This window comes from Acipenser ruthenus, chromosome 23 (assembly GCF_902713425.1).
Source record: "Acipenser ruthenus chromosome 23, fAciRut3.2 maternal haplotype, whole genome shotgun sequence".
Taxonomy (NCBI): Eukaryota; Metazoa; Chordata; class Actinopteri; order Acipenseriformes; family Acipenseridae; genus Acipenser; species Acipenser ruthenus.
The window spans coordinates 8,978,246-8,987,966 of record NC_081211.1 but is presented as its reverse complement, the minus strand read 5'-3'; the positions used below and the strand labels follow the sequence as shown (position 1 = coordinate 8,987,966).

Here is a 9,721-nt window from a genome sequence, read left to right as displayed (position 1 = left end):
ATTTCAGCTGTGCAGCACTCACTGTCTCCTCTGAAGAGTCGGAACACCGCGGAGCAGCGGCCCTACAGCCCCTTCCTCCTCCTCCTCCTCCTCTGTCTGTATGCCCTGTGACAGCGGATGCTGCTGTTGTACACATACAGAGTTGTGGACTACGGTTCATGTCATACCAGCATATGTAAATATACTTTAAAAAATGACAAGAAATGGTTATTATAAATATGCACTGAAATGTTTATTTACGTGACAAAAGCAAATCTATGGAAAGGGTTATTCTTGATGTATTTATTGTACAGCTGGTTTTCTTTGAGACTGTGTATTGCATATTGCATTCTGTTCATCAGGTGGACTTTTGTGATGTGATTTTTATGGCATGTTTTGTTTTTATTTTTTATTTTTCAAACAAACAAAAAGAAAAAAAAACGAATGCCGTGCGCACCCCAAAGAAATGGATTTCTGTGTTTGTTTTGTTCTTGTTTTGAGATGGATTTCACTTGCAGAGTGGACACTTTCCTCTCCTGCGGTCTCTGTTTCATGGTCTGAACAGCGCTGGCTCTCCATACAGCAGCCCCTTGAACTCTGTGTCAAACCTGCTCATTTACTGACTGTGCTTAACTTGGAACGGGCTTCAAGGGTGTGTTAACTATTCCGGCTGTTTGGATTCACTTTGTATCATTTTCTGTTTCCGTTGTCAAACCCTGCTAACATTTGTGAAGCCCCCTGTGGCCTCTATAGAGCTCTCCGAATCCAGTCTAACCTCCAAGTGCAGCCACGAGCCTGGCCCTGCAACACGCTGATGTAAGGAATACAGCAGTAAGAAATATCACAGAACAGATGTGATGTTTCTTCCATCCTCTAGGGAAGGGTGTTGCAGGGGGGCAGGTTACCAGATGTACTTGGAGATTAGACATGATTCTGAGAGATGGGCTTTAATTAAACTGTTTCGTTTTAAAAATGTACCAGAAAATGCTCCAAAGGGAATGAACAGGAATGCATTAGTGAAGGTAACTGTATCTCTTACCCATATTGAGTCACTCTTTAAAAGTACAAACCAGGGCTCCCGAGTGGTGCATCCAGTAAAGGTGCTCCTCGTGGAGTGCAGGATGCGCCCTATAGCCTGGACGTCGCTGGTTCGAGTCCAGGTTATTTCTTTGCCGACCGAGGACGGGAGCTCCCAGGGGGTGTCGCTGAATTGGCCGAGCGCCACCCGGGGGGGGGGGGGGGGGTTAGGTCGGCCAGGGTATCCTCAGTTCACCATGCACCAGCGACCACTGTGGTCTGGCCGGGGGTGGTAGCGGTGAGCTGAGCCTAAAAATAACTGGCTTTTCTAAATTGGGAGAAAATTATAAAAAAAAAAAAAATTGGCGACTACTAAATTTAAAAATAAATAAATAAAAGTACAAACCAAGATAGTCACTTTGGAAAGCTTGAAAAGTCCCTGTTTGTACCCCACTCGATGGAACCTGGTTTAGGGTTACAAACTGAGGAGTGTTTTTTCCAAGGCAGTGTTTAACCTTCAAAGAGTCCTTAACAAAAAACCCTTAATAAAGTCCTTAAAGAGTTATATGAAAAGGGCCCATCCATTCATTACAGCCCCTCAAATGCCCAATGTGTTGAACTCTGCTGCATCTTTCGAAGCGTTCTTCTGGGTGTAATGATTTCAACACAAACCCAGTGGAAATGCTCTGCCATGGAGCAGGTCGTTAGTTTGAGTGCGTCGTCGTGGAGATCCCTCACTGTTTTGAGCATTGTCACAGCGCCCCCTGTCTGTTGTATGAAGCAGTTCTTTGCTTTCTCAGTAGAGTTGAAAAGCTCAGAGTCAGATTTTGGTCGACCTTCTCTTTCTTTCTGAACTCTCAATGTATCGTACAGTGATTTGTGTGATGGGATATTGTATTGTCTGTTACATATCATAACCTGTCGTGCATATATTTAAATACACATCCAATTCAGACCATTGCTAAACTACTGTCTTTGTGTTTGTTTGTTTTATTGGGGTTAGGGGCACTATTCTCTTTTATTTATCTTTTATTATCTTAAAGAGAAACGTATGGGTGTGAATGATCAGATTTAACTAAGCAGTAGTATTCTTTTTGATTCCAAATGTATCATTTTTTATAACGTTTTAAAAATCAGAAGATTAAGCTCCCTGTAGCTTCGATAGAGCTCTCAGAATCATGTCTAACCTCCAAGTACAGCAGCAAGAAGTACCAAATAGGACACGTGTGGGTCTTACATCCCATCGGGGGTAGAGTGTTTCAGGGGGACGGGTTCATGGCTACACTCTGCTGTACCTGATGCAGTTTAGACATGATTCTGAGAGCTCTATCCACCATGTTCCACACCTATATCAACGGCTGCCAGGAAGACACTGATTCATTGTGACAACGAGTCTTTCCATTGTGACCCCTGCCTCTGAATGCTTCAGAGAAGCTGCACTGTCTGCAGGGAGGAAATCTGCAGCAAAGTCTGTTCTCCAGAAGAGAGAGTTTAGAAATCTTTAAAGAAACTTCATCAATTCAATGAGAAAGGTTTCGACTTTGTCTTTCAGTGTTGAAATGAATTGTGATTCCCATACTGGAATCACCGAAGAAATGCTGCTGGAGAGAAAGACATGGGAGCAACAATTAATCAGCAGCACAGCTAACAACAGGGAGCCCATCCAGAATCGGCAAAACACCAGCACCATTCAGATCTCTCCCAACCTACAACCCTCCCCGATCCTCCCGTCCTTCTCTTTACCTGCTAAAACAGCTTCTTAGCTTCACTTTTCACTTTTGAGTTATTTCCTTGCCTACATGAGCTGCTGTAAGTAACGCCATTCACACCCCTGCAAGGTTTGTGTCAGTACAAAACCAGCACACACACACACACATTCCTCTTAATGGCACAGTGTGAGGGAGTCTCTAGTGGTAAGCAGTGGAATGACCCGCAGTGCGAGGGAGTCTCTAGTGGTAAGCAGTGGAATGACCCGCAGTGTACTCTACGACTGAATGCTCTACCACCTGTCCTTTCTTTTAAAATCCTTGGGACAGATAGCAGCCCTGCATCTTGGGATCGGAGTGGCCGGCCAGGGGCATACAGGACTAAAAGATCCTTCAAATAGGCCGGAGCCAAACCGTTTAGGGCTTTATAGGCGATAAGAAGGACCTTAAAGTCAATCCTGGAGAGCACTGGGAGCCAGTGGAGGGCTGCTAACACTGGGGTAATGGAGCCAGTGGAGGGCTGCTAACACTGGGATAATGGAGCCAGTGCAGGGCTGCTAACACAGGGGTAATGGAGCCAGTGCATGGCTGCTAACACTGGGGTAATGGAGCCAGTGCATGGCTGCTAACACTTGGGTAATGGAGCCAGTGGAGGGCTGCTAACACTTGGGTAATGGAGCCAGTGGAGGGCTGCTAACACTTGGGTAATGGAGCCAGTGGAGGGCTGCTAACACTTGGGTAATGGAGCCAGTGGGGGGCTGCTAACACTTAGGTAATGGAGCCAGTGGAGGGCTGCTAACACTTGGGTAATGGAGCCAGTGGAGGGCTGCTAACACTTGGGTAATGGAGCCAGTGGAGGGCTGCTAACACTTGGGTAATGGAGCCAGTGGAGGGCTGCTAACACTTGGGTAATGGAGCCAGTGGGGGGCTGCTAACACTTAGGTAATGGAGCCAGTGGAGGGCTGCTAACACTTGGGTAATGGAGCCAGTGCAGGGCTGCTAACACTGGGGTAATGTGATCACTTTTTTTGTTTTGGTTTGCTCCCTGGCTGCAGCATTTTGTACAAGCTGCAATCGTGACAGAACCCAGTTTGGAATTCCAGAGAACAGGGCATTGCAGCAATCAATCCTAGAAGATATGAAGGCATGCATCAGTCTCTCAGCATCGTGCTGTGAAGGAAAGAAAGATACTTTAATTATATTCCCAATATGTGGCTCAAAGAAGAGGTCAGGTTCAAAAATTACACCCAGATTCCTCATTTCAGTTTTCTGAAAGTATGGGAAACTATCCTCTATGAAGGCAGACAGATCTGTTTTTTTTTTTTTTTTTTTTTTTTTTTTTTTTTAATCTTTTGATCCCAAAATCATTATCTCTGTTTTATCTGAATTTAACATAAGGAAATTATTAGACATCCATACCTTGATATCAGCAAGACAGCTTATCACATTTTTATAGAAGAGACACGTGCTGGTTTTAGAGACAGATCTAGCTGGGTGTCATCAAAGTTGACCCCATGTCTATGGACAATGTCACCCAAGTGCAGCATATATAATGAAAATAAAATTGGCTCTTGAGGAACGCCACAAATAACCTCATATAGTAAGGAGAGGTCATCCCCAATTTTAACATATTGTTGCCAGTTTGAGAGATATGATTTAAACCAGGACAATACAGTGCCTGACAGTCTCACAAGATGCTCGAGTCGGTCAATCAGGGTGACATGGTCAATGGGATCAAAAGCTGCACTTAGATCTAAGAGAACAAGGACTGTAGGTGAACCCGTGTCCGCGGACATAAGGACATCGTTCCCCACTCTTACTAGAGCAGTTTCAGTACTATGTCCCGGGTGGAATCCAGACTGGAATTTCTCACAATGTCATGGACTGCTAAAAAGGAATTTAATTGGTTACCTACCACTTTCTATAAGACTTTAGATAGAAAGGGGAGATTTGAAATAGGCCTCAAATTGTTCAGTGTTTGTGGATCAAGGGTTTTTTAAGCAGTGGTCATACTACAGCAACCTTGAAAGACTCAGGACCAGTGCCAGATGAAAGAGAGCCATTAATTATATTTAAGTGTTATTTATCTTTAAGCAATTTAGCAAGAATAGGGTCCAAATTACATGTGGTGGTTTTAGTCTCACCAATTAGGTAAGATCTGGTTGATTGATTAAAAGGAAAGAATCAAAGGTGTGGTCTGATAAAGCAGGACCCCGGCAAATCACTGTGTCTTTATTGCTGAGCGGCCTGTTTAAGTTGTCAGTAGTATTAGAAATCTGATTTCTTATATCATTAGTTTTTTTTTGTTGAAATGGTTAATAAAATCATCGCATGTTTGAATATACTGGGAATGTTTGTAACCAAACATGATACGAAGCCCTCCATCATTGTCTTATAAATGACTACAGCATGCATCTGTGTGCAAGACTGTATGTGTAGAGTGTTTCATTTATATGGAAAAGAAATACTGAATATGAAATAAACTGCTGAGCATGTACACTTACTACTACAGAAACACAAAGCCTGACATCTATACTCGGCCTGCATGTTTCTGACAAAGGTGAGATATTTACACTCTCACACACTTTCACAATATTTCAGCAATAAAAACAACATTATTGGTAACTGAAAAATAAATATTCATAAACAACCACAAGCCAGCCATGAAAAAGAGAAACACCATGTGTGGTCCTCACCCCTCCAGAAGGCTCCCAGCTCCAGTGAGTTCTCCAGGTGCTCCAGTCTGCTCCACACACCTCGGTTTTTGATCCAATTCCTCTCCCAGCAGGTAGCCCTCTGACTGAGGCCCCAGGCCTAACCCCTTGCTTTGTAATGGCTTGAATTGTTTATTGAATTACCACAGATCCGCAGAGCTTTGGTACAGACATGCTCCCCACTCTCACCAGAAGCACACAAATAAACTCAATCCAAGCCCACTGTCCTCTCAGCTCACCTTAATGAATGCACCTGGACAACCTGTTGAGATTCTCTTAAAGGAACAGAGCCCTTAATTAAACCAGGGCTGGTGATGTCACGGGTCATTTAGCCGCTCGGCTACCGAAGCGTGGCCTAAAAGCTGTGAAAGGTGTTCTGCTGCTCGATCATGCTCATAAATATGCCAGGAATGCTTTGTTAGATTTCATTCATTTTGTTTGCAACGAGTATCCACTGCAGAGGGTTCATGAGCCGACACGATGATGTCATTAATCCTACCTGTTGTGTAATTCTATTTGCTACACGGGGCTCAAACACGTGTTATAGTCAACTTGATTTTTTATTTTAAAACATGACATGGTACCACACGTGGTTAGGGTTGCATTCGCCTGGAGGGTGAAACTGTCCCCATCCTTTCAATGGCTTCTTTCCTGTCAATAAGCAGTCTGCCAGTAACATGCGTTGACCCCAAAGACACTGCTGAGGTGAAATGACCCAGGAAGTACAATTGTAACTGATTTCCTGATAGTAAGCACAGAAACATGTTTTACCCTGATGTGGTATCAGGTATTATGTTTCAAGATTAAAATCCATGTGTTGCTTTCAAAACTGCACATTGAGACCTGTGCAGCTGATGGGAGTGCACAGCAGGCAGGATGTGTGGAATCATGCTGTCAGCTACAATTAGGTCAAATAATCTGTCAGGGCATGTGCAGAAAGATGAGCCAGGCTTCTCAGAGACAGAATTCAAATACTGAGCTTAAGATTTAAATAAGCCCTAACCCTAACCCAAGCCCTACTTTTAATTAAGGTGAGGGTGAGGGTGAGGGTGAGGGTGAGGGTGAGGGTGAGGACAAGGGTGGGGGTGAGGGGGGGTGAGGGCGAGGGTGAAGGTGAGGGTGATGGCGAGGGTGGGGGTGAGGCCGAGGGCGTGGGTGAGGGTGGGGATGAGGGCAGGGGTGAGGGTGGGGGTGAGGGTGAGGGTGAGGGTGGGGGTGAGGGAGGGTGAGGGTGAGGGCAGGGGTGAGGGTGGGGGTGAGGGGGGGTGAGGGTGAGGGTGAGGGTGGGGATGAGGGCGGGGGTGATGGTGAGGGTGAGGGCGAGAGTGGGGGTGAGGGAAGGTGAGAGTGAGGGCGGGGGTGAGGGTGAGGGTGAGGGTGGGGGTGAGGGAGGGTGAGGGTGAGGGTGGGGATGAGGGCGGGGGTGAGGGTGAGGGCGAGGGTGAGGGTGAGGGTGAGGGTGGGGGTGAGGGTGAGGGTGAGGACGAGGGTGGGGGTGAAGGAGGGTGAGGGTGAGGGCGAGGGTGGGGGTGAGGGGGGTGAAGGTGAGGGTGAGGGCGGGGATGAGGATGAGGGTGAGGGTGAGTGTGAGTCTTAAGGCAACGAATCAAAGAGATTGTTTCATATGTTGTAAAGAATCTATTACAGTTTTACATTGGCTCGTCTTTCTGCACCAGGTAAAGAATGTGGCTCGTCTTTCTGCACCAGGTAAAGAACGTGGCTCGTAAGTGATATTAACCAGGTTTTACCATACATACATACATACATACATACATACATACATACATACATACATACATACATACATACATACAAACATACATACATACATACATACATACATGGGAAATGCCTTTATATTGTCTAGCTGTTTATTTGTAACGGGTTGTGGGTTTGTGACAATGCCACCGCTGACTGGTGGTTTGCAATAACAGGATTTCTGCTCAGCACTCATGACAGCTGTTGTCTGGACACTGTGTTGAGATTGAGATCTTACTGGGAAAGTAAAGCAGGACAGCGGCATGCCTAGAATGTGTATTATACACTGTATACTATATAGCTTGAATGTGAGAGAATGAGTGTGAGTGTGCGTGTGCGTGTGTGTGTGAGAGTGAGTGTGAGTGGGAGTGGGAGTGTGAGTGCGAGTGCGAGAGTGATTGTGAGTGTGAGTGTGAGTGTGAGTGTGAGTGTGCGTGTGAGTGTGAATGGGAGTGTGAGAGTGAGTGTGAGAGTGAGTGTGAGAGAGTGTGAGTGTGAGTGTGAGTGTGAGTGAGTGTGAATGTGAGTGTGAGTGTGCGTGTGAGTGTGCGTGTGAGTGTGAGTGTGAGTGTGAGAGTGAGAGTGAGTGTGAGTGTGTGTGTGTGTGTGAGTGTGCGTGTGAGTGCGAGTGTGAGTGAGTGTGAGTGTGAGTGTGCGTGTGCGTGTGAGTGTGAGTATGAGTGTGCGTGTGAGAGTGAGTGTGAGAGTGAGTGTGAGAGAGTGTGAGTGTGAGTGCGAGTGCGAGTGCGAGTGTGAGTGCGAGTGCGAGTGTGAGTGAGTGTGAATGTGAATGTGAGTGTGAGAGTGAGTGTGCGTGTGAGTGTGAGTGTGAGTGCGAGTGCGAGTGCGAGTGCGAGTGAGTGTGAATGTGAATGTGAGTGTGAGAGTGAGTGTGCGTGTGAGTGTGTGTGTGAGTGAGTGTGAATGTGAGTGTGAGTGTGAGAGTGAGTGTGCGTGTGAGTGTGCGTGTGAGTGCGAGAGTGATTGTGAGTGTGAGTGTGAGTGTGAGTGTGCGTGTGAGTGTGAATGGGAGTGTGAGAGTGAGTGTGAGAGTGAGTGTGAGAGTGAGTGTGAGAGAGTGTGAGTGTGAGTGTGAGTGTGAGTGAGTGTGAATGTGAGTGTGAATGTGAGTGTGAGTGTGCGTGTGAGTGTGCGTGTGAGTGTGAGTGTGAGTGTGAGAGTGAGTGTGAGTGTGTGTGTGTGTGAGTGTGCGTGTGAGTGCGAGTGTGAGTGAGTGTGAGTGTGAGTGTGCGTGTGAGTGTGAGTATGAGTGTGCGTGTGAGTGCGAGTGCGAGTGCGAGTGCGAGTGCGAGTGTGAGTGAGTGTGAATGTGAATGTGAGTGTGAGAGTGAGCGTGCGTGTGAGTGTGCGTGGGAGTGTGAATGTGAGTGTGAGTGTGTGTGTGAGTGGGAGTGGGAATGTGAGTGTGAGTGTGAGTGTGTGTGAGTGTGAGTGTGAGTGTGAGTGTGTGAGTGTGAGTGTGAGTGGGAGTGTGAATGTGAGTGTGAGTGTGAGTGTGAGTGTGAGTGTGAGTGTGAGTGTGAGTGTGTGAGTGTGAGTGTGTGTGTGTGTGTGAGTGTGTGTGTGAGTGGGAGTGGGAGTGGGAGTGGGAGTGTGAGTGCAAGGGTTTGAGGGTTTGAGGGATGAGCAGAGCTGTGGAGCCATGGAGAGCTGTGCTCCTGGCTGCTTCTGCCCTCACTGACAATGTGAGTGCAGCCTTGGGCTGTTTCTATGGTGATGACACTGCAATGCACACCATTTAAGCAACTGTGAAAAAAAAAAGAAAGCGACAAAAATCTACAGATGAGCTGTGAGGTGTGGAGCTCTGCTGTGATCACAGGACATCAAAACCTGATTCTGAGGAGGCACGGGCTTCTATTCACACAGGTAAAGTTCCTGCGGTCAGCATTTCAAATATTCATGTTTTATTTACTCTGTTGCAAATCTGTTTTGAAAGATCTGACTTGCTGAAGGAACAGAGAGTGTTAGATATTACCAGCCCCCAATTCAGACCAAAAGAAACGAATAAATCCAGGGACACATCTTTTGACTAGAAGTCATCTTTTGAAGCTTTTGAAGACATTCTAGTTGAAACATCTCATTGAACTTGTTTGGTTTCTTTCAGTATTTCTAACCCCAGTGTATATAACATACAGAGCCTCATATAGAGTGATGTGCAATACAAGCTCATCCCCACTCCACAAGAGTGAGCTCACTGGCCAGCTGAGCTGGAGTGGGTGCAGATCAGCATGTATCTTACACAGCACCCTGGACTAGAGCGCTCTATAATATAATATAGTACAGTTAAATAAGAACAGCAAACAGGATCATTAACCTTAGTGTGCTGACATTTCCATCTCATAACGACTATCAGACACAAAGACATTTCAGATAGCTGTATCAGTATCAGGGTCTAATAGTAACCCTCCAGCTAAACCCGAATGCCTTTGTCTGGCAGGCCCTCTGAATGGTAATCATGTGATTCAGGTGTGTTTGCATTATTAGGTAGTGTGGCTGAGGTATGAGTGTCATGAGCAGACCTCTCTT

At 46.1% G+C, this 9,721-nt stretch overlaps 1 protein-coding gene across 4 annotated transcripts in view; it reads left to right on the top strand.

Moving 5' to 3' along the window:
* LOC131699745 (transcription factor Gibbin-like) overlaps window positions 1-1,962 on the top strand; it is a 70,691-nt gene extending 68,729 nt beyond the window's left edge. For all 4 annotated transcript variants that reach the window (XM_058997722.1, XM_058997721.1, XM_058997720.1 and 1 more), the window contains one exon: window positions 8-1,962. The gene's annotated coding sequence lies outside the window, so the exon portion shown is untranslated. The remainder of the gene's footprint in view (window positions 1-7) is intronic.
* Window positions 1,963-9,721: the final 7,759 nt, after the last annotated feature.